Source organism: Danio rerio, chromosome 16 (assembly GCF_049306965.1).
Source record: "Danio rerio strain Tuebingen ecotype United States chromosome 16, GRCz12tu, whole genome shotgun sequence".
Lineage (NCBI taxonomy): Eukaryota > Metazoa > Chordata > Actinopteri > Cypriniformes > Danionidae > Danio > Danio rerio.
This window is the reverse complement of record NC_133191.1, coordinates 56,232,501-56,245,000: the sequence shown is the minus strand read 5'-3', so window position 1 is coordinate 56,245,000 and position 12,500 is coordinate 56,232,501. Positions and strand designations below refer to the sequence as shown.

The following is a 12,500-nucleotide window of genomic DNA, read 5'->3' as shown; positions in this document are numbered from 1 at the left end:
GCACAACAAGAATTGTGATTTAACTTTTCAACTATGAAAACAAGTTTTACAAAGATATATTTTGCCACTGAATATTCAAAACTTAAGGTTGTGAACTAGCAGTGTTATGCTGCTTTGAAACATCACTGTCACTGTAAACAACAGGCTAATAAAAATATAACAAACCAGCAATCTTCTTGCTGTGAGGTGGTCAAACTACCCACTGTGCCACCGTGACACCCATTATTTTTATCATTATTATTATTAATATTATTATTATAATTAAATAAGAATTAACAGGAGGAGGTGTTTAAAACCTTCGTTCTCCGTGACACTAGGCTGAATATTTTTGCAGATGAACAATGCAATAGCATTCGTTATTGGCGTAGAGCGAGCAGAACTGTTGCGCACGGAAAAAAAAACTTGCAATGCTTTTCTCACCACTTTTGGAGCTGGTAGCTACAGTTGAAGCAGTGCGAAAGCCGGGGATGCAGGAACACTGGAAGATGCTTCCACAACAACAATGTGGCGCCGCTTCAAGTGAGATTTCAGATTAGTCGTACTGCCCGTGTATTTTACAGATGCGCGGCACATTTTGCAAATTGCATCTGTCCTGTCATGTCGTCCATCCTTAAATCCATAATGTTGCTTGCCATACTTTAGATTTAAAACTCAGTGAGGAATAAAATGTTTGTTTTGCTTCTCGCGCTTTCTAAGGGCGCTCCACTAGCTTCATCCGCACACCTGATACACTGAGTTGTAGTGTGTGCACATCCGCAAATCCGTTGCTAAGGCTTACTTTATGTAGGTCAATTAAATTATGCGCCAAAAACAGGTTGACAACACTTGCTAATAAATAAAAAATACATTCTATATTAAAAATATAAGCTGTATCTTGGAAAAACCGATGCATCTCGCAAAAACCGATGCATCTCGATTTGCTTTCAAAATTTCATTCATCCTCTGCTGCTCAACCGATGCACTCGCATCGTGCACGCGCATGACCGCGTATAGATACATATCGGTTAATCTTCCCATCCCTAATATATATATATATATATATATATATATATATATATATATATATATATATATATATATATATATATATATATATATATATAGTTGAAGTTAGAATTATTTGCCCCCTTATGATTTTTTTTTCTTTTTTTAATATTTCATAAATTATGTTTAACAGAGCAAGGAAGTGTTCACAGTATGTCTGATAATATTTTTTTCTTCTGGAGAAAGTCTTATTTGATTTATTTCAGCCAGAATAAAAGTAGTTTTAAATTTTTTAAAAACCAATTTTGGGTCAAAATTATTAGCCCCTTTTAGCTAATTTTTTTTTTTCTGATAGTCTACAGAACAAACCCTCGTTAGACAATAACTTGCCTAATTACCCTAACCTGCCTAGTTAACCTAATTAACCTAGTTAAGCCTTTAAATGTCACTTTAAGCTGTATAGGAGTGTCTTGAAAAATATCAAGTAAAATATTTTTTACTGTCATCATGGCAACGATAAAATAAATCAGTTATTAGAAATAGGTTACTAAAACTATTATGCTTAGAAATGTGCTGAAACAATCTTCCCTCCATTAAAGAGAAATTTGGGAAAAAAAAAAAAAAACAGGGGCGCTAATAAGTCAGGGGGGCTAATAATTCTGACTTTAACTGTATGTATGTATGTATATATATATATATATATATATATATATATATTATTTAGGTGAGGTTCGAACTCAGGTCAGCAGCGTCATAATGCAACGTGCTGACCACTGCACCACAGTAGCACTATTATTATTTACTTTATTATTTACTATTATTTAGCTTTAACTTTTTCTCCCTTTTGATTTTTCTGATTAAGTTTTGTCAGATTTATTAATGTAGTGAATCATCTTATTTTCATTGAGCAGGTGTAATATTTACTAATATTAATTATTTGAGGTCTTGTATTCACTAAGGTGCCGCTGTCATCATTAACGTTAACCTGCAGGCTGCATTTTGCTCACGGGGCTGCGAGAAAATAGATAAAAAGAGCGGAGCGGTTAAAATCCCGGTCCTCCCGATTAGCCAATCCGGGCCTGGTTTCAATACATATGTCCACAGTGCATTTTTTTAAAACTGGGATTAAAATATTTGCCACAACTCTCTGTGGTTTTTATAAGTTTAAAACATTTTTAAAACAGAACATGTTTGTAATAAAGACTGTGAAATCGCTATAATTCTTAACCGCTATAATCATCACTGCCGCATTGTCTCAGTAAACGCTAATATGTATGCGTGTCTGTATGTGTACTGCGAACGGCATTTGTGTGTGACTCATCATTTCAGAAAGGCTTGAATAAACTCCACCACAAATACATCAAGTAAACACACTTGGTATTTTTGAATAGTAAGCTGTATTTCAGCTTCATCCGTTTCTGTCTCTGTCACTGACTGCTGTTTATCTGACGTAATGCATGGTGAGAAGCGGACACGCATGTGTGAACAGTGGGCGGGGAGAAGCAACTCATTTGCATTTAAAGCCACAGGCTACAAAAACAGCAACACAGTTCTAAAGACACCAACATGGGCAGATTCCGGGGGGTAATAAATGATCTAATGAGTATTTTGAGCAGAATCTTTACAGACACCTTCTGGAGAGACATCAAAGGCTTCTCTTACATCTTGTAAAAGAGATCAAATAGGTGACCTTTAAAGTCTGTATGAACCGGAAGCTTTATTTTTTTGGTCATACTGTGACACAATTCCTAAAGAAACTGAATATTAAATGAGGAAACAGTGGGTGTGGCTTGTTTTTTTCTACTGCAAGCTGATTGGATGGAGTAAAGTAGGCGTGTCATTCAGAAAGATGGGGAAAAGGGTTTTGGGGAGAGTTATTTCAACCTAACAGACTCCTCCTGCTCACCATTTCAGTTTGTTGTCAAAACTGACATATGTAGGGGCGTGGTTATGTACAATAGCCCCGCCCAACACCTCAGACAGACCTAATCTGAGAATTTAACTGAACCGGAAGTGCGTTTTCATATCTCACTTAAAGATTACAAGAGCAAACTATTATATTTTCCTATTGACATGCACAGATGAATTGATCTTAACTAGCAATGTGAGCTAACAAAATCAATACGGTCAGTTTGTATATTATGTGTCCTTTATCTGTGCTGTTTGTGAGTAATCTCATCACACTGGCTGAAGAGCGGCGGCTCGCAGGAGCATATAAATGGACACAATGGCACGCCGTGATTTGATTTGAAGAGCGTGTCCAAAAATACGTGTCAATCTCTCCTGGAAAGTGCCCAAATGAAATGAGATTGAATTAGTCATTGAAGAGGATGCGGGGCTGCTCTGAAAAAGCCTGACGGATGACTGAGAGACTCCAGCAGTGATGAAGAGGATCTACAGATGAAGATCTTCATTACTGAAGCGCCAGCTGGAGTTTGCTGAGCTGAAGTATTTCAGTATGTCAGCAGGGTGTCTTCACACCTCTAGTTTGGAAAAAGTCAGGAAGTTTGCATGTTCTCCCCCTGTTGGCGTGGGTTTCCTCCGGGTGCTCCGGTTTCCCCCACCAATCCTAAAACATGAGGTACAGGTGAATTGGGTAGGCTAAGTTGTCCATAGTGTATGTGTATGGATGTTCCCTAGTGATGGGTTCTAGTTGGAAGGGCATCCGCGGCGTAAAACATAAGCTGGATAAGTTGGCGGTTCATTCTGCTGTGGTGACACCCGATTAATAAAGGCACTAAGCCGAAAAGAAAATGAATGAATGAATATAAAAAGGTAATAATAATAATAACTAGAATTGTACATTTCCTAGAGAAAGTGTGAGTGGGGTTTGCATGGCATATCGATGGGGTACAAAATGATACTAAACTGGGCAATAGAAGTAAATGTGAATAAATTCCCTGCTGAAAAATCCAGCTTAAACCAGCCTAGGCTGGTTGGCTGGTTTTAGCTGGTCGACCAGGCTGGTTTTAGAGGGGTTTTGGCCACTTCCAGGCTGGTTTCCAGCCATTTCCAGCCTGGTCTTAGCTGGTCAGGCTGGGAGATGACCAGCTAAAACCAGCTTGACCAGCCTAGCCAAGCTGGGAGTCCAGCCAAAACCAGCTATATCCATCTTAAACCAGGCTGGTCAAGCTGGTTTTAGCTGGATTTGGCTGGTAATTTTACAGCCTGACCAGCTAAGACCAGGCTGGAAATGGCTGGAAACCAGCATGGAAATGGCCAAAAACCCTCTAAAACCAGCCTGGTCAACCAGCTAAAACCAGCCAACCAGCCTAGGCTGGTTTAAGCTGGATTTTTCAGCAGGGTTATTAAATTCATGTGTTTATGTGGTTGCTAGGGTAATGTAAATGGTTGCTAGGGTGTGGCAACACCATTGTAATATGTGAAGACAATAGAGATTTGATCAACCTGCATCAAAAGAACCCAAACCCTGTCTTTCTACGATATTCCTGTGCTAAAATATGGCTTATGTTGTTATATGGTTGTTAGGGGGCCTAAAGTGGTTGCTAGGGAGTGTCTACAAATTTGTTATGTCACTACTTAATAACGACTTGATAGGCCGAGTAAAATGAGTCCACTCTCAAGCTTTTACGACTTACTAATCTAAATATTGATGTCAGCCATTTTGTGTCGATGTTAAGTCAATGGGGATTTTTGTATGTCAGCCATTTTGTGCCAATGTCAGCCATTTTATGCCAATGTTATGTCTGTGGAACCATTTTGGATTGCATTTTTGCCTCAAAAGGGAGCACTTTACCACTGTCCACAACATGCTAATCATGTTAGCATCATTCAAACAACATGATAATGGAGTTCCTAGCAACATGCTGACATGATTAGAATGTAGCTAGCATGATGCTTATTGTGTTAGCATCACATTAGCAACATGCTAACCGAGTTGTTAGCATCATGCTAACATGATTAGCATGTAGCTAGCATGATGTGAATCGTGTTAGCTTCATGTTAGCAACATGCTAAGGCAAACCCCACTAATAAGATTACATTCATACTGCAAACCTTAATTTCTAACCACGAGTAGACACTAGTCCATATCTACGACATCAACGTAATTACAATTCTGCTTAATTCATCTAATAGGTCTTTGATTATACAATCTGATCACTGTTGGTAAAAAAAAAAAAAAACTAAACTGTTGCTATAAAGCTTTAAAACAAGGGTCACCAAACTAGGTCCTGGAGGGCCGGTGTCCTGCAGATTTTAGCTCCAACCCTAATCAAACACACCTGAACAAGCTAATCAAGATCTTAAAAGGTATACTTGAAACGCCCAGCCAGGTGTGATAAGGGAAGTTGGAGCTAAACCCTGCAGGGACACCGGCCCTTCAGGACCGATATATGTGACCCCTGCTTTAAAACATTCTCTGTATACGTTTCATTTATTTTTTTTGTGATTTTTTTTCATAAAGCAGGACAGAAAATGACTATCCTTGACTATAATTGCGGTCTTGTGGGTGTTTTTTGACTGACCCTACACCCACAACCACACACATCCACAACCACACACACATCTACATCCACACACACACACACACGCACGCACGCACGCACGCACGCACGCACGCACGCACGCACGCACGCACGCACGCACGCACGCACGCACGCACGCACGCACGCACGCACGCACGCACGCACGCACGCACGCACGCACGCACGCACGCACGCACACACACACACACACACACACACACACACACACACACACACACACACACACACACACACACACACACACACATTCTGATGAGACATTAATAAGCACAGCTCAGCTTTGAGTGTCAGCCGCTGATCCTCCAGAAAATTGCAGTATTGATCTCTTGTGCAGTTTTGGTTGCTTTGCTGTTTTTCCCCACAGGCCTGCGCTGCCTTTCTGCACATCCACACACAGGAGCCAGAGGACAACCAAAAAAACACAACCAGAAAAACAACAGGACAACTAATGCAAATAACTCCACATTTACAGCAGACAGTCTCTAGGTTTCCATTATAAGCCTCCAAAACATTCATATACATTTAAATGATGTTTAATTATCAGCACTGAACTGATCATATGTCACACAACTTTACTCCAACTACAACTTTTTGCAATAAATATACATTTTTAGGTCAAAATAATGCACTATTTTGTACAATTAAGAGTATAAATAGTTGTATAAAAATTTTATTGTTTGCTTGTGTAACATAATATTATCAAATGCAAGATTTTAATTAACCACAACGCCAATCATAAACATTTAACTAATTTTGCAACTTAAAGGAATAAGGAATTTATTGTACTTAAATGTCATTTTTACTTCTCATTTAATTTAATTTACTTTTCTTTTAATTTATTTTATTTCGTTTTACTCTATTTTATTTTGCTTTGTAAAATTTAATGAAATAACATTAAAATAAATTATTCCCTATTTTTTGTGCTTTATTAATATGCTAAAGTAAAATAAAATAAGTTTATTATTATTATATCTTTTTAAATTAAATTAAATTTAAATCATTATTTTATTTTGCTTTATTTTAATTTACTTTATTTAAATTTGTTAATATAAAATAAAATAAATAAATGTATTTTAGCTATTTGCAAAGGTCACATTTCTCATTTTTATTAATTGTAAAAATTTGCCAAACAAGAATGCATTAAAAGACCCTACTGGACATAGGCCTAAACACGCACGCACGCACAAACAAACACGTTAGTTTTTGTGAAATATGGGGATATTACATGGGTTTCTATTGTTTTTATACCGTAAAAATCTGTATTTCTAATGCCCTAACCCCAACCATCACAGAAAACTGTGTAGTTTTACTTTCTGAAAAAAAATAAATACAAATAATTCAGTGTGATTTCTAAACTTTTTGAGAAATGAGTACAATGTGAATCAGCAATGTCATCATATTTCACCATATATGCATACACACTCACAGGCCACTTTATTAGGTACACCTTGCTAGTAGAGGGAATCAACAAGGCACTGAAAATATTCCTCAGAGTTTTTGCTTCATATTGACATTTGTCGGCTGGACATCTATGATGCCAATCTCCCGTTCCACCACATCCCAAAGGAGCTCTATTGGATTTAGCTCTGGTGACTGTGGAGGCCATTTGAGTACAGTGAACTCATTATCATGTTCAAGTAACCAGTCTGAGATGATTCGCGCTTTATGACATGGTGCGTTATATTGCTGGATGTAGCCATCAGAAGATGGTCATAAAGGGATGGACAGCAACAATACTCAGGTAGGCTGTGGCATTGGCATGATGCTCAATTAGTACTAATGGACACAAAGTGTGCCATGAATATCCCCCACATCATTACCAGCAGCCTGAACTGTTGATAAAAGGCAAGATGGATCCATGCTTTTGGCGATAAGCTCTGACCCGACCGTCTGAATGTGTCAGCAGAAATGGAGACTCATCAGAGCAGGCAATGTTTCTCCAATTTTCTTTTGTCCAGTTTTGGTGAGCCTGTGTGAATTGTAGCCTCAGTTTCCTGTTCTTAGCTGACAGGAGCAGCACACGGTGTAGTCTTCTGCTGCTGTAGCCCATCTGCCTCAAGGTTGGACATGTTGTGTGTTCAGAGATGCTCTTCTGCAGACCTCGGTTGTAACGAGTGTTTATTTGAGTTACTGTTGCCTTTCTATCAGCTGGAGCCAGTCTGGTCATTCTCCTCTGATATATATATATATATATATATATATATATATATATATATATATATATATATATATATATATATATATATATATATATATATAGACCATTAATAAAAGTTACAACAGCATTTCAGTGACTCTAAAGTAGCACTATCCTGCAGGAAATCACCTTAAAAAGAATTGAGAAGAAATGTTGAGAGTCTCTTGAGCAGTAAAACTTCAGCTGTGTGTGTGTGTGTGTGTTTGTGAAGATCAGCAGAACGGCTGTGTTTTCATAGTCATCAGATGTTTTTTCGTCCTCTGTTTACACAGATGCGTCTCCAGAGCAAACGCCAATGCGCTGAATGCATCAAACCGTCAACATTTGCCTCTCCGGCCGCTAAAACAACAGAGTCACCATCAGGAAATATGAGCTGCAAATGTGTGCCGTCAGCGACTGACTTCAGGAGAAATACGTTCTTCAGGAAATAAAGAGGAAAAGAGTGAAAAACGGATGAACGCCATCGGCAGAAAACGCTGAGAAACTGCTGACTGGAGGAAAAAAACCTCCTCCGCATCGACTTTTTCCAATCACAAAACACTTCTGCACTTCTGAAAACTATAAATATGGAAAGAGCGCTGCCAAAACATCTCACAAATACACATCTGAGGTTTAATCGGCTGCTCAATCTCGTTTTAAAGTTGTTAAGATGTTCAATTAAGATGAAAAGAGGTCAAATGTCATGCTAACAGAGTCAAAACACAAGACTTATATGTGGCTTTTAAACATGTTTCCCCTATATATGTGCGTGTTTGTAACGTTTTTTTTTATTTTTAAACAAACAGGTATGCGCACACACACACATATTTGCTTGCACACATTCACACACAAACAGACAAATAGATACACGGACACAAATAAACACACACAAATGCACACACATTAACAAACACAAACGCACATAAACAAATAAACAAACACACAAACACACACGCACACACACACGCACGCGCGCATATATATATGTATATACATACAAATACACATAAACATACTCATACTCATACACATACACACAAACAAATCCACACACACACACACGCAGGCACGCACACACACACACACACACACACAGAGAATGATAGGGATGGATGGATGAATGGATGGATGGATGGATGGATGGATGGATGGATGGATGGATGGATGGATGGATGGATGGATGGATGGATGGACAGACAGAACTACGGATAGAGGGATGGATAGATGGATGGATGGATGGATGAATGGATGGACAGACAGAACTACGGATAGATGGATGGATGGATGGATGGATGGATGGATGGATGGTTGGACAGAACTACGCATAGGGGGATGGGTGGATGGATGGATGGATGGATAGATGGACAGACAGACAGAACTACAGAAAGAGGGATGGATGGCTGGATGGATGGATGAATGGATGGATGGATAGACAGACAGAACTACGAATAGAGGGATGGATGCCTGGATGGATGGACAGACAAACAGAATGATGGAACATCCATCCATCCATCAATCCCTCTATCCTTAGTTCTTTCTGTCCATCCATCCATCCATCCATCCATCCCTCTATCTCATGCTATTGTTCTATGTATCATTCTGTCCCTCTGTCCAGCCGTCCACCTGTCTGTTTGTCTGTTCATCCGTCGTTTTATCTATTCTCAAATTTTTCTAAAAGATTATTTCTCTTTGCTTTTGATATTACCAGAATGATGAGAGCACAGGAAAATAATAAGGATGTATAACCATGTGTTGTTATTTGGGTGACAGTAACTTCACTTCATAAGTTCAAAGCTGGATTACAGTTTTTCTCCATTAGTTTGGCTCATTTCTTAAAACAGAAATTACATTCTCAAAATTCTGAGATCATTTGGCAAAACAGTGTTACAATTTAACACAACACTATAGATCACTTGCAAAAGCTCATATCTCCCCAAAAACAGTTCACTCATGCATCAAAACTAAATGTCTGTCTCATTTAAACAGTCAGTGCCCTCGAAATGCTTCATCCCTTTAGCATTGTGTAAGCACTGCAAGTCAAAATGTTTAGATGTTTTGTCATTATGGCACAGGATCACTAAAATATCCCTCATGTCCACCTTACAGTCCTAGCCCAGTCCTTCATTAGCTATGTTTCCATCCACCCATTTTATGCGAATTTTGCAAATGCGCATAAAAAAAACAGTTGATGGAAACGCCATGATGCGTATAAATTTTGAAAATGCGCAGAAAAAACATATGCGCCTAACTGGGTAGGACAAACTTTTTATTCGATAAGAAAAGATGCGCATGAACTGCGATTAAAACACTTTTACAGCACAAACTCCAGCATGCGCATTAAAAAAGGTCACGTGATTTTGTTAAAAGAGATCATGTGTAAAAAAAACTGTGTGTGAATGGATAAAACGTCAGGCTGAGCACATTATAAAACATATGAAATGTTGTTTTGGTCATTAAAAAACGCCTTACCGTTTCAGTATCAATGTGATTATAATATTAATGGCCTCCAGAATCAAGAGCGCCTGTGCTCCGCGTCTGACACCTTCAAACGCCACTGCGCGCTCACTGCTTGTCACGATTGTCTTCTGAGGCGCATTCATTTAGAAAAGATTGATGCAGCTTCTCCTACTGCAGCAAATGCAGTTTTTACTGTTGATATTTGGCGCCAGTTAATCAGGAAGTGACGATTTTGTTCGCTTTGACTCGTTGGATGGAAACGCTGCTTCATTCGCACAACTTTTATGCGATAATCCAGTTTTGCGCATAAAGTTTATTCGCATTTTTGGATGGAAACATAGCTATTGACTATGGTTACTGTACTGTTTTTTTGTCTAGCTAACAATACAAATGTGTATAAAACTGAAAAAACGAAACAGGATTTTAGGGTAAGAGTACCCTCCAAGGTTTGATGTCACACATTGCACTCATACTGCCAAGGAAATGGTAGCTCCTTTTTTTACTGTAATGACAGTGGCGTAGCGGACAGGCCCGCAGGGCACAGCGTGATTAGGGGGCCCCACGTCGTTGCGATTTTCAATAAATGAAAATCCAGGAACCGCAAAAATCAAACTCTTGGGAATAACTGTGGTCGGAATCAAAGTTCACAGGTCTGTGTTCTCTGAACTCCTCTCAAGCGGTGGACTACTTCATTCTGATTGCTTGCCGCCAAACCGCGTCATAGCCAATGAAGACGCGCCGCTGTTCTCGCCGCCGGTTCTCGTTAAAAAATGAATGACTTCTGGCTACTTTCTGGCTACTCTCGCCGCTTTCGGTTTGTGATCGCTCCTCAGTTTGTGAAGGATTCCCCGCATTGTCGCTCCACTCCGCCTCCTTTCCCTGCTCCTCAATTTGTGACATAGATATATACACTAGATATCGCATAGGGACCCTGAGCATGCGTCAATAGCGCCGCCACATTGGTACAGTGCTCCCAGTACAAATGTCATTCAACCGCACTAGTCAAGACAGTGTTATTACGTGAAGATGTGGGACTTTAGCGCCGTCTACGAGTGTAGTAACGAGCAAACAAAGAAAACAAAGCACAAAGGCAGAACATTTCATAGGTAAGATTTAGTTTTTAACGTTTTTGTATGTTCTGAACTTTTGTGCTAATCAGGTCACGTTATTGATGATAGCAGTCACTTACTGCATTCATCATAAGGCAAAGCAGCTCCAACTCGCACTTAGGGTTGTAACGGTATGAATTTTTTACGGTATGATAATCGTCTAAAACAATACCACGGTTTGACGGTTATACGGTATTAAATGGTAATTCTCATAGCAAAGACCCTGAAAAGAATAAGAACACGTTTTCTGACTGAACAAAGGTTTTATTTCAACAAACTTTTGAAAGAACCATTTTAATAGAACTATAGAAGTCTTTTATAAAAATAAACTGAAAAATCTCCCATTTTAATAAATTAAATTAGAAGGAATAAACAAGCAGGGTCTTTTAAGATTAGACAAAAATAAACTGTCCTTCCTTATAAGCAGGATAAATGGGAGACCAAAAGTGCAATACCAAGTTTATGGCTGTAAACATGTATTTAAAGCGTTGTTTTTTTCAGTCTAGGTTGTGATGAAGAAATGTAAGCATGTTGAGATTTTCAGGACTTAATCTTGACCGCTGAGGTGAGAGAATGTGTCCACTTGTACAATGAACAAATAAAAAAATAATAAATAATGTGTCAAAGTCCAAATAAACATGTTGCAAATCCTCAGTAAAAAAAATAGATATAAATATGTACTATACTATAAATAGTAACATAACGAAACTAGATTCAATATGGAACATCCTTAGGTTTTATGTGCCAGCATGGATATGGTTGTCTGTGGATATGGATTTGGATATGGTTGTCTGCAATGCAGACAAACAGCTGCATCTTCATTTGCGTCTTTTGAAAACAGCAAGAGCAGCAGTTCGTCTTTGCTGTGTCACTGTTTTGTCATGTTTCTGTGCTGCTGTGCATCCAAAAGTACTTAGTATGAGAATTATTTCATGCAAAATTTTTTTTTTTGCGTTTTATTTAGCCGCGCAGAAATGTATGCCTATCTCTCATTCCTTGTTGTTCAAAAAGCTCAGTGTTGGTCCACAAACAAAAGTGAAACCTATGCTTATTGGTTGTGATATAGCGAGTTTGAACCAATCTGGGCATGGAGGAGGGACAATGCATCAATGTATCATGTCTGGTTTGTCCGGAGACACAGTGACGAGCGTTTCTTTGTCAAATCAGCGTTGTCAAATTTTGATGACGTAACCGCACTGATTCCGGAGCCTCTGAAAGTCCGCGAATGTTATGTGATACAGCACTAGAAAGCTGAGATTCTCTTCT

The 12,500-nt window shown here is 38.8% G+C and overlaps 1 protein-coding gene across 2 annotated transcripts in view; it reads right to left on the bottom strand.

Moving 5' to 3' along the window:
- LOC101882461 (mannosyl-oligosaccharide 1,2-alpha-mannosidase IA) overlaps positions 1-12,500 on the bottom strand; it is a 358,413-nt gene that overhangs the window by 290,997 nt on the left and 54,916 nt on the right. The gene's annotated exons all lie outside the window — the stretch shown is intronic.